This window comes from Schistocerca gregaria, unplaced genomic scaffold (assembly GCF_023897955.1).
Source record: "Schistocerca gregaria isolate iqSchGreg1 unplaced genomic scaffold, iqSchGreg1.2 ptg000180l, whole genome shotgun sequence".
Taxonomy (NCBI): Eukaryota; Metazoa; Arthropoda; class Insecta; order Orthoptera; family Acrididae; genus Schistocerca; species Schistocerca gregaria.
In genome coordinates, this window is record NW_026061730.1 from 10,931,753 (window position 1) to 10,950,279 (window position 18,527).

General features: G+C 49.4%; 2 non-coding genes across 2 annotated transcripts; both read right to left on the bottom strand.

The window, feature by feature from the left end:
• Positions 1 to 2,715: 2,715 nt before the first annotated feature.
• Trnat-agu (transfer RNA threonine (anticodon AGU)) lies at positions 2,716 to 2,789 on the bottom strand. Its single transcript has one exon. It is a non-coding gene; the product is annotated as a tRNA-Thr (tRNA).
• A 13,077-nt stretch (positions 2,790 to 15,866) lies between these two features.
• Positions 15,867 to 15,940, bottom strand: Trnat-agu (transfer RNA threonine (anticodon AGU)). The gene has a single exon. It is a non-coding gene; the product is annotated as a tRNA-Thr (tRNA).
• Positions 15,941 to 18,527: the final 2,587 nt, after the last annotated feature.

The following is an 18,527-nucleotide window of genomic DNA, read 5'->3' on the forward strand; positions in this document are numbered from 1 at the left end:
CGAATCGTAGTTGGCCACAATGAAAGTGGCACGCATAACGTCGAAAATAGAGTTCAGACACCGCTCTGAGTAAGACGAACGTGTTGTCCACCTCTAGACTTCAATGACGTTAAGCCGTGATACCTAAGACAGATCTGCACTCGATGACACCACGATAACAGCCGGTCCCCACACTTACATCTTGCTCTCCTTATGACAGTATACATCATATCAGTCTGTGACGCTGGTTTTGCAACTTCTTGCGTGCGTTTATGTTCGCCCCGACCAACACTTACCACGCACTGACCACAAAACATGGAGGAGCCGGGGCTTGAACCCGAGACCGTCCGCACGCTAAGCGAACGATCTGCCAACTGAGCTACAGCTACACACACGACCAAGCCTGGCTATTCTCCATTCTTTGCGACTCTGATGTGCAAGGACACGATGGTTGGTTGGTTTGTAGCGGCGAAGGTACCAGAATACAAAGACGCGGACACGTTCATATACACAAGAGTTCCAAGTAGTTTCGATGCTCTGGTATTACGAATGCAAATTCCGTCTGTTTTGAACGTCTTAAATTGAAAGGGCGGTCACAAATTGGTCCATTTCACTCCTTGTCCACAATCACACAGCACCTGAGGTAACAAGCACATCTCGAGCCCCATTGTGCTCTCCATTGTTCATGCCAACCCAGTGCCTCGCTCTTTGCTACTGTGTAAAACTCTTGTCGTCCAACAGCAAAACACAGGGACACAACAAATTTCCGCGTCCCCGTTGCACTGATCGTACTACGAAACGCTCCCCAAACTTGGCAATCACCCATGCAGATGACTTTTCCGACTTTACACGACGCTCACGCTAGTGACAGCCTGATTTATAGTTCGACGTCGCGCCAAAGCGAATGAGCACATTTCGCCTACGGCTTAGGCCGCTCTTCTAGTGTGGCTGCTCTGTGTCTGCAGGCAGCGAGGGGCTGCAAGCTTCCTGTGTTCGCACCTATATCACCTGTGCTTCCTTGTCAGAGACAGACTATCGCAAAACATACAACTCACTCCATGAATTGATTGCTACGGCAGCTGTTATCAGCAGTAACAACCAGCAACACCAGTAGCAGCTGACTGCACGCAAAGAATGGCAACGTGCAGTGGGATTTACGTGAAATCGGCGCAATTGTGGATGCTAATCGTTCGCTTGTATCTGCCTACACACCTCTGCCGGTTGGGAATTATTCCACTTGCATGGCAAGGTGCGCATGTAGGTGTGTTAAAAATTCTGGAGGCGCTGGGTATCGATCCCAGTACCTCTGGCACACTAAGCGAGCGCTCTACCATCTGAGTTACGCCCACCCCCCCGATAACTAGTAGTGCTACATACAGTCATATCAACGTCACAGCCCCTTGCACTCCCATTATTTCGCAGACAAACACTACTCTCTACGTATCAGTGAGGGTGTCTTTCAGGTTTCGTGCATTCTGTATCGAATCGTAGTTGGCCACAATGAAAGTGGCACGCATAACGTCGAAAATAGAGTTCAGACACCGCTCTGAGTAAGACGAACGTGTTGTCCACCTCTAGACTTCAATGACGTTAAGCTGTGATACCTAAGACAGATCTGCACTCGATGACACCACGATAACAGCCGGTCCCCACACTTACATCTTGCTCTCCTTATGACAGTATACATCATATCAGTCTGTGACGCTGGTTTTGCAACTTCTTGCGTGCGTTTATATTCGCCCCGACCAACACTTACCATGCACTGACCACAAAACATGGAGGAGCCGGGGCTTGAACCCGAGACCGTCCACAGGCTAAGCGAACGATCTGCCAACTGAGCTACAGCTACACACACGACCAAGCCTGGCTATTCTCCATTCTTTGCGACTCTGATGTGCACGGACACGATGGTTGGTTGGTTTGTAGCGGCGAAGGTACCAGAATACAAAGGCGCGGACACGTTCATATACACAAGAGTTCCAAGTAGTTTCGATGCTCTGGTATTACGAATGCAAATTCCGTCTGTTTTGAACGTCTTAAATTGAAAGGGCGGTCACAAATTGGTCCATTTCACTCCTTGTCCACAATCACACAGCACCTGAGGTAACAAGCACATTTCGAGCCCCATTGTGCTCTCCATTGTTCATGCCAACTCAGTGCCTCGCTCTTTGCTACTGTGTAAAACTCTTGTCGTCCAACTGCAAAACACAGGGACACAACAAGTTTCCGCGTCCCCATTGCACTGATCGTACTACGAAACGCTCCCCAAACTTGGCAATCACCCATGCAGATGACTTTTCCGACTTTACACGACGCTCACGCTAGTGACAGCCTTATTTATAGTTCGACGTCGCGCCAAAGCGAATGAGCACATTTCGCCTACGGCTTAGGCCGCTCTTCTAGTGTGGCTGCTCTGTGTCTGCAGGCAGCGAGGGGCTGCAAGCTTCCTGTGTTCGCACCTATATCACCTGTGCTTCCTTGTCAGAGACAGACTATCGCAAAACATACAACTCACTCCATGAATTGATTGCTACGGCATCTGTTATCAGCAGTCACAACCAGCAACACCAGTAGCAGCCGACTGCACGCAAAGAATGGCAACGTGCAGTGGGATTTACGTGAAATCGGCGCAATTGTGGATGCTAATCGTTCGCTTGTATCTGCCTACACACCTCTGCCGGTTGGGAATTATTCCACTTGCATGGCAAGGTGCGCATGTAGGTGTGTTAAAAATTCTGGAGGCGCTGGGTATCGATCCCAGTACCTCTCGCACACTAAGCGAGCGCTCTACCATCTGAGCTACGCCCACCCCACCGATAAGTAGTATTGCTACATACAGTCATATCAACGTCACAGCCCCTTGCACTCCCATTATTCCGCAGACAAACACTACTCTCTATGTATCAGTGAGGGTGTCTTTCAGGTTTTGTGCATTCTGTATCGAATCGTAGTTGGCCACAATGAAAGTGGCACGCATAACGTCGAAAATAGAGTTCAGACACCGCTCTGAGTAAGACGAACGTGTTGTCCACCTCTAGACTTCAATGACGTTAAGCCGTGATACCTAAGACAGATCTGCACTCGATGACACCACGATAACAGCCGGTCCCCACACTTACATCTTGCTCTCCTTATGACAGTATACATCATATCAGTCTGTGACGCTGGTTTTGCAACTTCTTGCGTGCGTTTATGTTCGCCCCGACCAACACTTACCATGCACTGACCACAAAACATGGAGGAGCCGGGGCTTGAACCCGAGACCGTCCACACGCTAAGCGAACGATCTGCCAACTGAGCTACAGCTACACACACGACCAAGCCTGGCTATTCTCCATTCTTTGCGACTCTGATGTGCACGGACACGATGGTTGGTTGGTTTGTAGCGGCGAAGGTACCAGAATACAAAGGCGCGGACACGTTCATATACACAAGAGTTCCAAGTAGTTTCGATGCTCTGGTATTACGAATGCAAATTCCGTCTGTTTTGAACGTCTTAAATTGAAAGGGCGGTCACAAATTGGTCCATTTCACTCCTTGTCCACAATCACACAGCACCTGAGGTAACAAGCACATCTCGAGCCCCATTGTGCTCTCCATTGTTCATGCCAACTCAGTGCCTCGCTCTTTGCTACTGTGTAAAACTCTTGTCGTAAAACTGCAAAACACAGGGACACAACAAGTTTCCGCGTCCCCATTGCACTGATCGTACTACGAAACGCTCCCCAAACTTGGCAATCACCCATGCAGATGAGTTTTCCGACTTTACACGACGCTCACGCTAGTGACAGCCTTATTTATAGTTCGACGTCGCGCCAAAGCGAATGAGCACATTTCGCCTACTGCTTAGGCCGCTCTTCTAGTGTGGCTGCTCTGTGTCTGCAGGCAGCGAGGGGCTGCAAGCTTCCTGTGTTCGCACCTATATCACCTGTGCTTCCTTGTCAGAGACAGACTATCGCAAAACATACAACTCACTCCATGAATTGATTGCTACGGCATCTGTTATCAGCAGTCACAACCAGCAACAACAGTAGCAGCCGACTGCACGCAAAGAATGGCAACGTGCAGTGGGATTTACGTGAAATCGGCGCATTTGTGGATGCTAATCGTTCGCTTGTATCTGCCTACACACCTCTGCCGGTTGGGAATTATTCCACTTGCATGGCAAGGTGCGCATGTAGGTGTGTTAAAAATTCTGGGGGCGCTGGGTATCGATCCCAGTACCTCTCGCACTCTACGCGAGCGCTCTAGCATCTGAGCTACGCCCACCCCCTCCGATAACTAGTAGTGCTACATACAGTCATATCAACGTCACAGACCCTTGCACTCCCATTATTCCGCAGACAAACACTACTCTCTATGTATCATTGAGGGTGTCTTTCAGGTTTTGTGCATTCTGTATCGAATCGTAGTTGGCCACAATGAAAGTGGCACGCATAACGTCGAAAATAGAGTTCAGACGCCGCTCTGAGTAAGACGAACGTGTTGTCCACCTCTAGACTTCAATGACGTTAAGCCGTGATACCTAAGACAGATCTGCACTCGATGACACCACGATAACAGCCGGTCCCCACACTTACATCTTGCTCTCCTTATGACAGTATACATCATATCAGTCTGTGACGCTGGTTTTGCAACTTCTTGCGTGCGTTTATGTTCGCCCCGACCAACACTTACCATGCACTGACCACAAAACATGGAGGAGCCGGGGCTTGAACCCGAGACCGTCCACACGCTAAGCGAACGATCTGCCAACTGAGCTACAGCTACACACACGACCAAGCCTGGCTATTCTCCATTCTTTGCGACTCTGATGTGCACGGACACGATGGTTGGTTGGTTTGTAGCGGCGAAGGTACCAGAATACAAAGGCGCGGACACGTTCATATACACAAGAGTTCCAAGTAGTTTCGATGCTCTGGTATTACGAATGCAAATTCCGTCTGTTTTGAACGTCTTAAATTGAAAGGGCGGTCACAAATTGGTCCATTTCACTCCTTGTCCACAATCACACAGCACCTGAGGTAACAAGCACATCTCGAGCCCCATTGTGCTCTCCATTGTTCATGCCAACTCAGTGCCTCGCTCTTTGCTACTGTGTAAAACTCTTGTCGTCCAACTGCAAAACACAGGGACACAACAAGTTTCCGCGTCCCCATTGCACTGATCGTACTACGAAACGCTCCCCAAACTTGGCAATCACCCATGCAGATGACTTTTCCGACTTTACACGACGCTCACGCTAGTGACAGCCTTATTTATAGTTCGACGTCGCTCCAAAGCGAATGAGCACATTTCGCCTACGGCTTAGGCCGCTCTTCTAGTGTGGCTGCTCTGTGTCTGCAGGCAGCGAGGGGCTGCAAGCTTCCTGTGTTCGCACCTATATCACCTGTGCTTCCTTGTCAGAGACAGACTATCGCAAAACATACAACTCACTCCATGAATTGATTGCTACGGCATCTGTTATCAGCAGTCACAACCAGCAACACCAGTAGCAGCCGACTGCACGCAAAGAATGGCAACGTGCAGTGGGATTTACGTGAAATCGGCGCAATTGTGGATGCTAATCGTTCGCTTGTATCTGCCTACACACCTCTGCCGGTTGGGAATTATTCCACTTGCATGGCAAGGTGCGCATGTAGGTGTGTTAAAAATTCTGGAGGCGCTGGGTATCAATCCCAGTACCTCTCGCACACCAAGCGAGCGCTCTACCATCTGAGCTACGCCCACCTCCCCGATAACTAGTAGTGCTACATACAGTCATATCAACGTCACAGACCCTTGCACTCCCATTATTCCGCAGACAAACACTACTCTCTATGTATCAGTGAGGGTGTCTTTCAGGTTTCGTGCATTCTGTATCGAATCGTAGTTGGCCAAGATGAAAGTGGCACGCATAACGTCGAAAATAGAGTTCAGACACCGCTCTGAGTAAGACGAACGTGTTGTCCACCTCTAGACTTCAATGACGTTAAGCCGTGATACCTAAGACAGATCTGCACTCGATGACACCACGATAACAGCCGGTCCCCACACTTACATCTTGCTCTCCTTATGACAGTATACATCATATCAGTCTGTGACGCTGGTTTTGCAACTTCTTGCGTGCGTTTATGTTCGCCGCGACCAACACTTACCATGCACTGACCACAAAACATGGAGGAGCCGGGGCTTGAACCCGAGACCGTCGACACGCTAAGCGAACGATCTGCCAACTGAGCTACAGCTACACACACGACCAAGCCTGGCTATTCTCCATTCTTTGCGACTCTGATGTGCACGGACACGATGGTTGGTTGGTTTGTAGCGGCGAAGGTACCAGAATACAAAGGCGCGGACACGTTCATATACACAAGAGTTCCAAGTAGTTTCGATGCTCTGGTATTACGAATGCAAATTCCGTCTGTTTTGAACGTCTTAAATTGAAAGGGCGGTCACAAATTGGTCCATTTCACTCCTTGTCCACAATCACACAGCACCTGAGGTAACAAGCACATCTCGAGCCCCATTGTGCTCTCCATTGTTCATGCCAACTCAGTGCCTCGCTCTTTGCTACTGTGTAAAACTCCTCTCATCCAACTGCAAAACACTGGGACACAACAAGTTTCCGCGTCCCCATTGCACTGATCGTACTACGAAACGCTCCCCAAACTTGGCAATCACCCATGCAGATGACTTTTCCGACTTTACACGACGCTCACGCTAGTGACAGCCTTATTTATAGTTCGACGTCGCGCCAAAGCGAATGAGCACATTTCGCCTACTGCTTAGGCCGCTCTTCTAGTGTGGCTGCTCTGTGTCTGCAGGCAGCGAGGGGCTGCAAGCTTCCTGTGTTCGCACCTATATCACCTGTGCTTCCTTGTCAGAGACAGACTATCGCAAAACATACAACTCACTCCATGAATTGATTGCTACGGCATCTGTTATCAGCAGTCACAACCAGCAACACCAGTAGCAGCCGACTGCACGCAAAGAATGGCAACGTGCAGTGGGATTTACGTGAAATCGCCGCAATTGTGGATGCTAATCGTTCGCTTGTATCTGCCTACACACCTCTGCCGGTTGGGAATTATTCCACTTGCATGGCAAGGTGCGCATGTAGGTGTGTTAAAAACTCTGGAGGCGCTGGGTATCGATCCCAGTACCTCTCGCACACTAAGCGAGCGCTCTACCATCTGAGCTACGCACACCCCCCCGATAACTAGTAGTGCTACATACAGTCATATCAACGTCACAGACCCTTGCACTCCCATTATTCCGCAGACAAACACTACTCTCTATGTATCAGTGAGGGTGTCTTTCAGGTTTCGTGCATTCTGTATCGAATCGTAGTTGGCCACAATGAAAGTGGCACGCATAACGTCGAAAATAGAGTTCAGACACCGCTCTGAGTAAGACGAACGTGTTGTCCACCTCTAGACTTCAATGACGTTAACCCGTGATACCTAAGACAGATCTGCACTCGATGACACCACGATAACAGCAGGTCCCCACACTTACATCTGGCTCTCCTGATGACAGTATACATCATATCAGTCTGTGACGCTGGTTTTGCAACTTCTTGCGTGCGTTTAAGTTCGCCCCGACCAACACTTACCATGCACTGACCACAAAAAATGGAGGAGCCGGGGCTTGAACCCGAGACCGTCCACACGCTAAGCGAACGATCTGCCAACTGAGCTACAGCTACACACACGACCAAGCCTGGCTATTCTCCATTCTTTGCGACTCTGATGTGCACGGACACGATGGTTGGTTGGTTTGTAGCGGCGAAGGTACCAGAATACAAAGGCGCGGACACGTTCATATACACAAGAGTTCCAAGTAGTTTCGATGCTCTGGTATTACGAATGCAAATTCCGTCTGTTTTGAACGTCTTAAATTGAAAGGGCGGTCACAAATTGGTCCATTTCACTCCTTGTCCACAATCACACAGCACCTGAGGTAACAAGCACATCTCGAACCCCATTGTGCTCTCCATTGTTCATGCCAACTCAGTGCCTCGCTCTTTGCTACTGTGTAAAACTCCTGTCGTCCAACTGCAAAACACTGGGACACAACAAGTTTCCGCGTCCCCATTGCACTGATCGTACTACGAAACGCTCCCCAAACTTGGCAATCACCCATGCAGATGACTTTTCCGACTTTACACGACGCTCACGCTAGTGACAGCCTTATTTATAGTTCGACGTCGCGCCAAAGCGAATGAGCACATTTCGCCTACTGCTTAGGCCGCTCTTCTAGTGTGGCTGCTCTGTGTCTGCAGGCAGCGAGGGGCTGCAAGCTTCCTGTGTTCGCACCTATATCACCTGTGCTTCCTTGTCAGAGACAGACTATCGCAAAACATACAACTCACTCCATGAATTGATTGCTACGGCATCTGTTATCAGCAGTCACAACCAGCAACACCAGTAGCAGCCGACTGCACGCAAAGAATGGCAACGTGCAGTGGGATTTACGTGAAATCGGCGCAATTGTGGATGCTAATCGTTCGCTTGTATCTGCCTACACACCTCTGCCGGTTGGGAATTATTCCACTTGCATGGCAAGGTGCGCATGTAGGTGTGTTAAAAATTCTGGAGGCGCTGGGTATCGATCCCAGTACCTCTCGCACACTAAGCGAGCGCTCTACCATCTGAGCTATGCCCACTCCCTCGATAACTAGTAGTGCTACATACAGTCATATCAACGTCACAGCCCCTTGCACTCCCATTATTCCGCAGACAAACACTACTCTCTATGTATCAGTGAGGGTGTCTTTCAGGTTTCGTGCATTCTGTATCGAATCGTAGTTGGCCACAATGAAAGTGGCACGCATAACGTCGAAAATAGAGTTCAGACACCGCTCTGAGTAAGACGAACGTGTTGTCCACCTCTAGACTTCAATGACGTTAAGCCGTGATACCTAAGACAGATCTGCACTCGATGACACCACGATAACAGCCGGTCCCCACACTTACATCTTGCTCTCCTTATGACAGTATACATCACATCAGTCTGTGACGCTGGTTTTGCAACTTCTTGCGTGCGTTTATGTTCGCCCCGACCAACACTTACCATGCACTGACCACAAAACATGGAGGAGCCGGGGCTTGAACCCGAGACCGTCCACACGCTAAGCGAACGATCTGCCAACTGAGCTACAGCTACACACACGACCAAGCCTGGCTATTCTCCATTCTTTGCGACTCTGATGTGCACGGACACGATGTTTGGTTGGTTTGTAGCGGCGAAGGTACCAGAATACAAAGGCGCGGACACGTTCATATACACAAGAGTTCCAAGTAGTTTCGATGCTCTGGTATTACGAATGCAAATTCCGTCTGTTTTGAACGTCTTAAATTGAAAGGGCGGTCACAAATTGGTCCATTTTACTCCTTGTCCACAATCACACAGCACCTGAGGTAACAAGCACATCTCGAGCCCCATTGTGCTCTCCATTGTTCATGCCAACTCAGTGCCTCGCTCTTTGCTACTGTGTAAAACTCTTGTCGTCCAACTGCAAAACACAGGGACACAACAAGTTTCCGCGTCCCCATTGCACTGATCGTACTACGAAACGCTCCCCAAACTTGGCAATCACCCATGCAGATGACTTTTCCGACTTTACACGACGCTCACGCTAGTGACAGCCTTATTTATAGTTCGACGTCGCGCCAAAGCGAATGAGCACATTTCGCCTACGGCTTAGGCCGCTCTTCTAGTGTGGCTGCTCTGTGTCTGCAGGCAGCGAGGGGCTGCAAGCTTCCTGTGTTCGCACCTATATCACCTGTGCTTCCTTGTCAGAGACAGACTATCGCAAAACATACAACTCACTCCATGAATTGATTGCTACGGCATCTGTTATCAGCAGTCACAACCAGCAACACCAGTAGCAGCCGACTGCACGCAAAGAATGGCAACGTGCAGTGGGATTTACGTGAAATCGGCGCAATTGTGGATGCTAATCGTTCGCTTGTATCTGCCTACACACCTCTGCCGGTTGGGAATTATTCCACTTGCATGGCAAGGTGCGCATGTAGGTGTGTTAAAAATTCTGGAGGCGCTGGGTATCGATCCCAGTACCTCTCGCACACTAAGCGAGCGCTCTACCATCTGAGCTATGCCCACTCCCTCGATAACTAGTAGTGCTACATACAGTCATATCAACGTCACAGCCCCTTGCACTCCCATTATTCCGCAGACAAACACTACTCTCTATGTATCAGTGAGGGTGTCTTTCAGGTTTCGTGCATTCTGTATCGAATCGTAGTTGGCCACAATGAAAGTGGCACGCATAACGTCGAAAATAGAGTTCAGACACCGCTCTGAGTAAGACGAACGTGTTGTCCACCTCTAGACTTCAATGACGTTAAGCCGTGATACCTAAGACAGATCTGCACTCGATGACACCACGATAACAGCCGGTCCCCACACTTACATCTTGCTCTCCTTATGACAGTATACATCACATCAGTCTGTGACGCTGGTTTTGCAACTTCTTGCGTGCGTTTATGTTCGCCCCGACCAACACTTACCATGCACTGACCACAAAACATGGAGGAGCCGGGGCTTGAACCCGAGACCGTCCACACGCTAAGCGAACGATCTGCCAACTGAGCTACAGCTACACACACGACCAAGCCTGGCTATTCTCCATTCTTTGCGACTCTGATGTGCACGGACACGATGTTTGGTTGGTTTGTAGCGGCGAAGGTACCAGAATACAAAGGCGCGGACACGTTCATATACACAAGAGTTCCAAGTAGTTTCGATGCTCTGGTATTACGAATGCAAATTCCGTCTGTTTTGAACGTCTTAAATTGAAAGGGCGGTCACAAATTGGTCCATTTTACTCCTTGTCCACAATCACACAGCACCTGAGGTAACAAGCACATCTCGAGCCCCATTGTGCTCTCCATTGTTCATGCCAACTCAGTGCCTCGCTCTTTGCTACTGTGTAAAACTCTTGTCGTCCAACTGCAAAACACTGGGACACAACAAGTTTCCGCGTCCCCATTGCACTGATCGTACTACGAAACGCTCCCCAAACTTGGCAATCACCCATGCAGATGACTTTTCCGACTTTACACGACGCTCACGCTAGTGACAGCCTTATTTATAGTTCGACGTCGCGCCAAAGCGAATGAGCACATTTCGCCTACGGCTTAGGCCGCTCTTCTAGTGTGGCTGCTCTGTGTCTGCAGGCAGCGAGGGGCTGCAAGCTTCCTGTGTTCGCACCTATATCACCTGTGCTTCCTTGTCAGAGACAGACTATCGCAAAACATACAACTCACTCCATGAATTGATTGCTACGGCATCTGTTATCAGCAGTCACAACCAGCAACACCAGTAGCAGCCGACTGCACGCAAAGAATGCCAACGTGCAGTGGGATTTACGTGAAATCGGCGCAATTGTGGATGCTAATCGTTCGCTTGTATCTGCCTACACACCTCTGCCGGTTGGGAATTATTCCACTTGCATGGCAAGATGCGCATGTAGGTGTGTTAAAAATTCTGGAGGCGCTGGGTATCGATCCCAGTACCTCTCGCACACTAAGCGAGCGCTCTACCATCTGAGCTACGCCCAACCCCCCGATAACTAGTAGTGCTACATACAGTCATATCAACGTCACAGACCCTTGCACTCCCATTATTCCGCAGACAAACACTACTCTCTATGTATCAGTGAGGGTGTCTTTCAGGTTTCGTGCATTCTGTATCGAATCGTAGTTGGCCACAATGAAAGTGGCACGCATAACGTCGAAAATAGAGTTCAGACACCGCTCTGAGTAAGACGAACATGTTGTCCACCTCTAGACTTCAATGACGTTAAGCCGTGATACCTAAGACAGATCTGCACTCGATGACACCACGATAACAGACGGTCCCCACACTTACATCTTGCTCTCCTTATGACAGTATACATCATATCAGTCTGTGACGCTGGTTTTGCAACTTCTTGCGTGCGTTTATGTTCGCCCCGACCAACACTTACCATGCACTGACCACAAAACATGGAGGAGCCGGGGCTTGAACCCGAGACCGTCCACACGCTAAGCGAACGATCTGCCAACTGAGCTACAGCTACACACACGACCAAGCCTGGCTATTCTCCATTCTTTGCGACTCTGATGTGCAAGGACACGATGGTTGGTTGGTTTGTAGCGGCGAAGGTACCAGAATACAAAGGCGCGGACACGTTCATATACACAAGAGTTCCAAGTAGTTTCGATGCTCTGGTATTACGAATGCAAATTCCGTCTGTTTTGAACGTCTTAAATTGAAAGGGCGGTCACAAATTGGTCCATTTCACTCCTTGTCCACAATCACACAGCACCTGAGGTAACAAGCACATCTCGAGCCCCATTGTGCTCTCCATTGTTCATGCCAACTCAGTGCCTCGCTCTTTGCTACTGTGTAAAACTCTTGTCGTCCAACTGCAAAACACAGGGACACAACAAGTTTCCGCGTCCCCATTGCACTGATCGTACTACGAAACGCTCCCCAAACTTGGCAATCACCCGTGCAGATGACTTTTCCGACTTTACACGACGCTCACGCTAGTGACAGCCTTATTTATAGTTCGACGTCGCGCCAAAGCGAATGAGCACATTTCGCCTACGGCTTAGGCCGCTCTTCTAGTGTGGCTGCTCTGTGTCTGCAGGCAGCGAGGGGCTGCAAGCTTCCTGTGTTCGCACCTATATCACCTGTGCTTCCTTGTCAGAGACAGACCATCGCAAAGCATACAACTCACTCCATGAATTGATTGCTACGGCATCTGTTATCAGCAGTCACAACCAGCAACACCAGTAGCAGCCGACTGCACGCAAAGAATGCCAACGTGCAGTGGGATTTACGTGAAATCGGCGCAATTGTGGATGCTAATCGTTCGCTTGTATCTGCCTACACACCTCTGCCGGTTGGGAATTATTCCACTTGCATGGCAAGGTGCGCATGTAGGTGTGTTAAAAATTCTGGAGGCGCTGGGTATCGATCCCAGCACCTCTCGCACACTAAGCGAGCCCTCTACCATCTGAGCTACACCCACCCCCCCGATAACTAGTAGTGCTACATACAGTCATATCAACGTCACAGACCCTTGCACTCCCATTATTCCGCAGACAAACACTACTCTCTATGTATCAGTGAGGGTGTCTTTCAGGTTTCGTGCATTCTGTATCGAATCGTAGTTGGCCACAATGAAAGTGGCACGCATAACGTCGAAAATAGAGTTCAGACACCGCTCTGAGTAAGACGAACGTGTTGTCCACCTCTAGACTTCAATGACGTTAAGCCATGATACCTAAGACAGATCTGCACTCGATGACACCACGATAACAGCCGGTCCCCACACTTACATCTTGCTCTCCTTATGACAGTATACATCACATCAGTCTGTGACGCTGGTTTTGCAACTTCTTGCGTGCGTTTATGTTCGCCGCGACCAACACTTACCATGCACTGACCACAAAACATGGAGGAGCCGGGGCTTGAACCCGAGACCGTCCACACGCTAAGCGAACGATCTGCCAACTGAGCTACAGCTACACACACGACCAAGCCTGGCTATTCTCCATTCTTTGCGACTCTGATGTGCACGGACACGATGTTTGGTTGGTTTGTAGCGGCGAAGGTACCAGAATACAAAGGCGCGGACACGTTCATATACACAAGAGTTCCAAGTAGTTTCGATGCTGTGGTATTACGAATGCAAATTCCGTCTGTTTTGAACGTCTTAAATTGAAAGGGCGGTCACAAATTGGTCCATTTTACTCCTTGTCCACAATCACACAGCACCTGAGGTAACAAGCACATCTCGAGCCCCATTGTGCTCTCCATTGTTCATGCCAACTCAGTGCCTCGCTCTTTGCTACTGTGTAAAACTCTTGTCGTCCAACTGCAAAACACAGGGACACAACAAGTTTCCGCGTCCCCATTGCACTGATCGTACTACGAAACGCTCCCCAAACTTGGCAATGACCCATGCAGATGACTTTTCCGACTTTACACGACGCTCACGCTAGTGACAGCCTTATTTATAGTTCGACGTCGCGCCAAAGCGAATGAGCACATTTCGCCTACGGCTTAGGCCGCTCTTCTAGTGTGGCTGCTCTGTGTCTGCAGGCAGCGAGGGGCTGCAAGCTTCCTGTGTTCGCACCTATATCACCTGTGCTTCCTTGTCAGAGACAGACTATCGCAAAACATACAACTCACTCCATGAATTGATTGCTACGGCATCTGTTATCAGCAGTCACAACCAGCAACACCAGTAGCAGCCGACTGAACGCAAAGAATGGCAACGTGCAGTGGGATTTACGTGAAATCGGCGCAATTGTGGATGCTAATCGTTCGCTTGTATCTGCCTACACACCTCTGCCGGTTGGGAATTATTCCACTTGCATGGCAAGGTGCGCATGTAGGTGTGTTAAAAATTCTGGAGGCGCTGGGTATCGATCCCAGTACCTCTCGCACACTAAGCGAGCGCTCTACCATCTGAGCTACGACCAGCCCCCCCCCCCCCCCCGATTACTAGTAGTGCTACATACAGTCATATCAACGTCACAGACCCTTGCACTCCCATTATTCCGCAGACAAACACTACTCTCTATGTATCAGTGAGGGTGTCTTTCAGGTTTCGTGCATTCTGTATCGAATCGTAGTTGGCCACAATGAAAGTGGCACGCATAACGTCGAAAATAGAGTTCAGACACCGCTCTGAGTAAGACGAACGTGTTGTCCACCTCTAGACTTCAATGACGTTAAGCCGTGATACCTAAGACAGATCTGCACTCGATGACACCACGATAACAGACGGTCCCCACACTTACATCTTGCTCTCCTTATGACAGTATACATCATATCAGTCTGTGACGCTGGTTTTGCAACTTCTTGCGTGCGTTTATGTTCGCCCCGACCAACACTTACCATGCACTGACCACAAAACATGGAGGAGCCGGGGCTTGAACCCGAGACCGTCCACACGCTAAGCGAACGATCTGCCAACTGAGCTACAGCTACACACACGACCAAGCCTGGCTATTCTCCATTCTTTGCGACTCTGATGTGCAAGGACACGATGGTTGGTTGGTTTGTAGCGGCGAAGGTACCAGAATACAAAGGCGCGGACACGTTCATATACACAAGAGTTCCAAGTAGTTTCGATGCTCTGGTATTACGAATGCAAATTCCGTCTGTTTTGAACGTCTTAAATTGAAAGGGCGGTCACAAATTGGTCCATTTCACTCCTTGTCCACAATCACACAGCACCTGAGGTAACAAGCACATCTCGAGCCCCATTGTGCTCTCCATTGTTCATGCCAACTCAGTGCCTCGCTCTTTGCTACTGTGTAAAACTCTTGTCGTCCAACTGCAAAACACAGGGACACAACAAGTTTCCGCGTCCCCATTGCACTGATCGTACTACGAAACGCTCCCCAAACTTGGCAATCACCCGTGCAGATGACTTTTCCGACTTTACACGACGCTCACGCTAGTGACAGCCTTATTTATAGTTCGACGTCGCGCCAAAGCGAATGAGCACATTTCGCCTACGGCTTAGGCCGCTCTTCTAGTGTGGCTGCTCTGTGTCTGCAGGCAGCGAGGGGCTGCAAGCTTCCTGTGTTCGCACCTATATCACCTGTGCTTCCTTGTCAGAGACAGACTATCGCAAAACATACAACTCACTCCATGAATTGATTGCTACGGCATCTGTTATCAGCAGTCACAACCAGCAACACCAGTAGCAGACGACTGCACGCAAAGAATGGCAACGTGCAGTGGGATTTACGTGAAATCGGCGCAATTGTGGATGCTAATCGTTCGCTTGAATCTGCCTACACACCTCTGCCGGTTGCGAATTATTCCACTTGCATGGCAAGGTGCGCATGTAGGTGTGTTAAAAATTCTGGAGGCGCTGGGTATCGATCCCAGTACCTCTCGCACACTAAGCGAGCGCTCTACCATCTGAGCTACGCCCACCCCCCCGATAACTAGTAGTGCTACATACAGTCATATTAACGTCACAGACCCTTGCACTCACATTATTCCGCAGACAAACACTACTCTCTATGTATCAGTGAGGGTGTCTTTCAGGTTTTGTGCATTCTGTATCGAATCGTAGTTGGCCACAATGAAAGTGGCACGCATAACGTCGAAAATAGAGTTCAGACACCGCTCTGAGTAAGACGAACGTGTTGTCCACCTATAGACTTCAATGACGTTAAGCCGTGATACCTAAGACAGATCTGCACTCGATGACACCACGATAACAGCCGGTCCCCACACTTACATCTTGCTCTCCTTATGACAGTATACATCATATCAGTCTGTGACGCTGGTTTTGCAACTTCTTGCGTGCGTTTATGTTCGCCCCGACCAACACTTACCATGCACTGACCACAAAACATGGAGGAGCCGGGGCTTGAACCCGAGACCGTCCACACGCTAAGCGAACGATCTGCCAACTGAGCTACAGCTACACACACGACCAAGCCTGGCTATTCTCCATTCTTTGCGACTCTGATGTGCACGGACACTATGGTTGGTTGGTTTGTAGCGGCGAAGGTACCAGAGTACAAAGGCGCGGACACGTTCATATACACAAGAGTTCCAAGTAGTTTCGATGCTCTGGTATTACGAATGCAAATTCCGTCTGTTTTGAACGTCTTAAATTGAAAGGGCGGGCACAAATTGGTACATTTCACTCCTTGTCCACAATCACACAGCACCTGAGGTAACAAGCACATCTCGAGCCCCATTGTGCTCTCCATTGTTCATGCCAACTCAGTGCCTCGCTCTTTGCTACTGTGTAAAACTCTTGTCGTCCAACTGCAAAACACAGGGACACAACAAGTTTCCGCGTCCCCATTGCACTGATCGTACTACGAAACGCTCCCCAAACTTGGCAATCACCCATGCAGATGACTTTTCCGACTTTACACGACGCTCACGCTAGTGACAGCCTTATTTATAGTTCGACGTCGCGCCAAAGCGAATGAGCACATTTCGCCTACGGCTTAGGCCGCTCTTCTAGTGTGGCTGCTCTGTGTCTGCAGGCAGCGAGGGGCTGCAAGCTTCCTTTGTTCGCACCTATATCACCTGTGCTTCCTTGTCAGAGAGAGACTATCGCAAAACATACAACTCACTCCATGAATTGATTGCTACGGCATCTGTTATCAGCAGTCACAACCAGCAACACCAGTAGCAGCCGACTGCACGCAAAGAATGGCAACGTGCAGTTTGATTTACGTGAAATCGGCGCAATTGTGGATGCTAATCGTTCGCTTGTATCTGCCTACACACCTCTGCCGGTTGGGAATTATTCCACTTGCATGGCAAGGTGCGCATGTAGGTGTGTTAAAAATTCTGGAGGCGCTGGGTATCGATCCCAGTACCTCTCGCACACTAAGCGAGCGTTCTACCATCTGAGCTACGCCCACCCCCCCGATAACTAGTAGTGCTACATACAGTCATATCAACGTCACAGACCCTTGCACTCCCATTATTCCGCAGACAAACACTACTCTCTATGTATCAGTGAGGGTGTCTTTCAGGTTTCGTGCATTCTGTATCGAATCGTAGTTGGCCACAATGAAAGTGGCACGCATAACGTCGAAAATAGAGTTCAGACACCGCTCTGAGTAAGACGAACGTGTTGTCCACCTCTAGACTTCAATGACGTTAAGCCGTGATACCTAAGACAGATCTGCACTCGATGACACCACGATAACAGCCGGTCCCCACACTTACATCTTGCTCTCCTTATGACAGTATACATCATATCAGTCTGTGACGCTGGTTTTGCAACTTCTTGCGTGCGTTTATGTTCGCCGCGACCAACACTTACCATGCACTGACCACAAAACATGGAATAGCCGGGGCTTGAACCCGAGACCGTTCACACGCTAAGCGAACGATCTGCCAACTGAGCTACAGCTACACACACGACCAAGCCTGGCTGCTCTCCATTCTTTGCGACTCTGATGTGCACGGAAACGATGGTTGGTTTGTTTGTAGCGGCGAAGGTACCAGAATACAAGGCGCGGACACGTTCATATACACAAGAGTTCCAAGTAGTTTCGATGCTCTGGTATTACGAATGCAAATTCCGTCTGTTTTGAACGTCTTAAATTGAAAGGGCGGTCACAAATTGGTCCATTTCACTCCTTGTCCACAATCACACAGCACCTGAGGTAACAAGCACATCTCGAGCCCCATTGTGCTCTCCATTGTTCATGCCAACTCAGTGCCTCGCTCTTTGCTACTGTGTAAAACTCTTGTCGTCCAACTGCAAAACACAGGGACACAACAAGTTTCCGCGTCCCCATTGCACTGATCGTACTACGAAACGCTCCCCATACTTGGCAATCACCCATGCAGATGACTTTTCCGACTTTACACGACGCTCACGCTAGTGACAGCCTTATTTATAGTTCGACGTCGCGCCAAAGCGAATGAGCACATTTCGCCTACGGCTTAGGCCGCTCTTCTAGTGTGGCTGCTCTGTGTCTGCAGGCAGCGAGGGGCTGCAAGCTTCCTGTGTTCGCAACTATATCACCTGTGCTTCC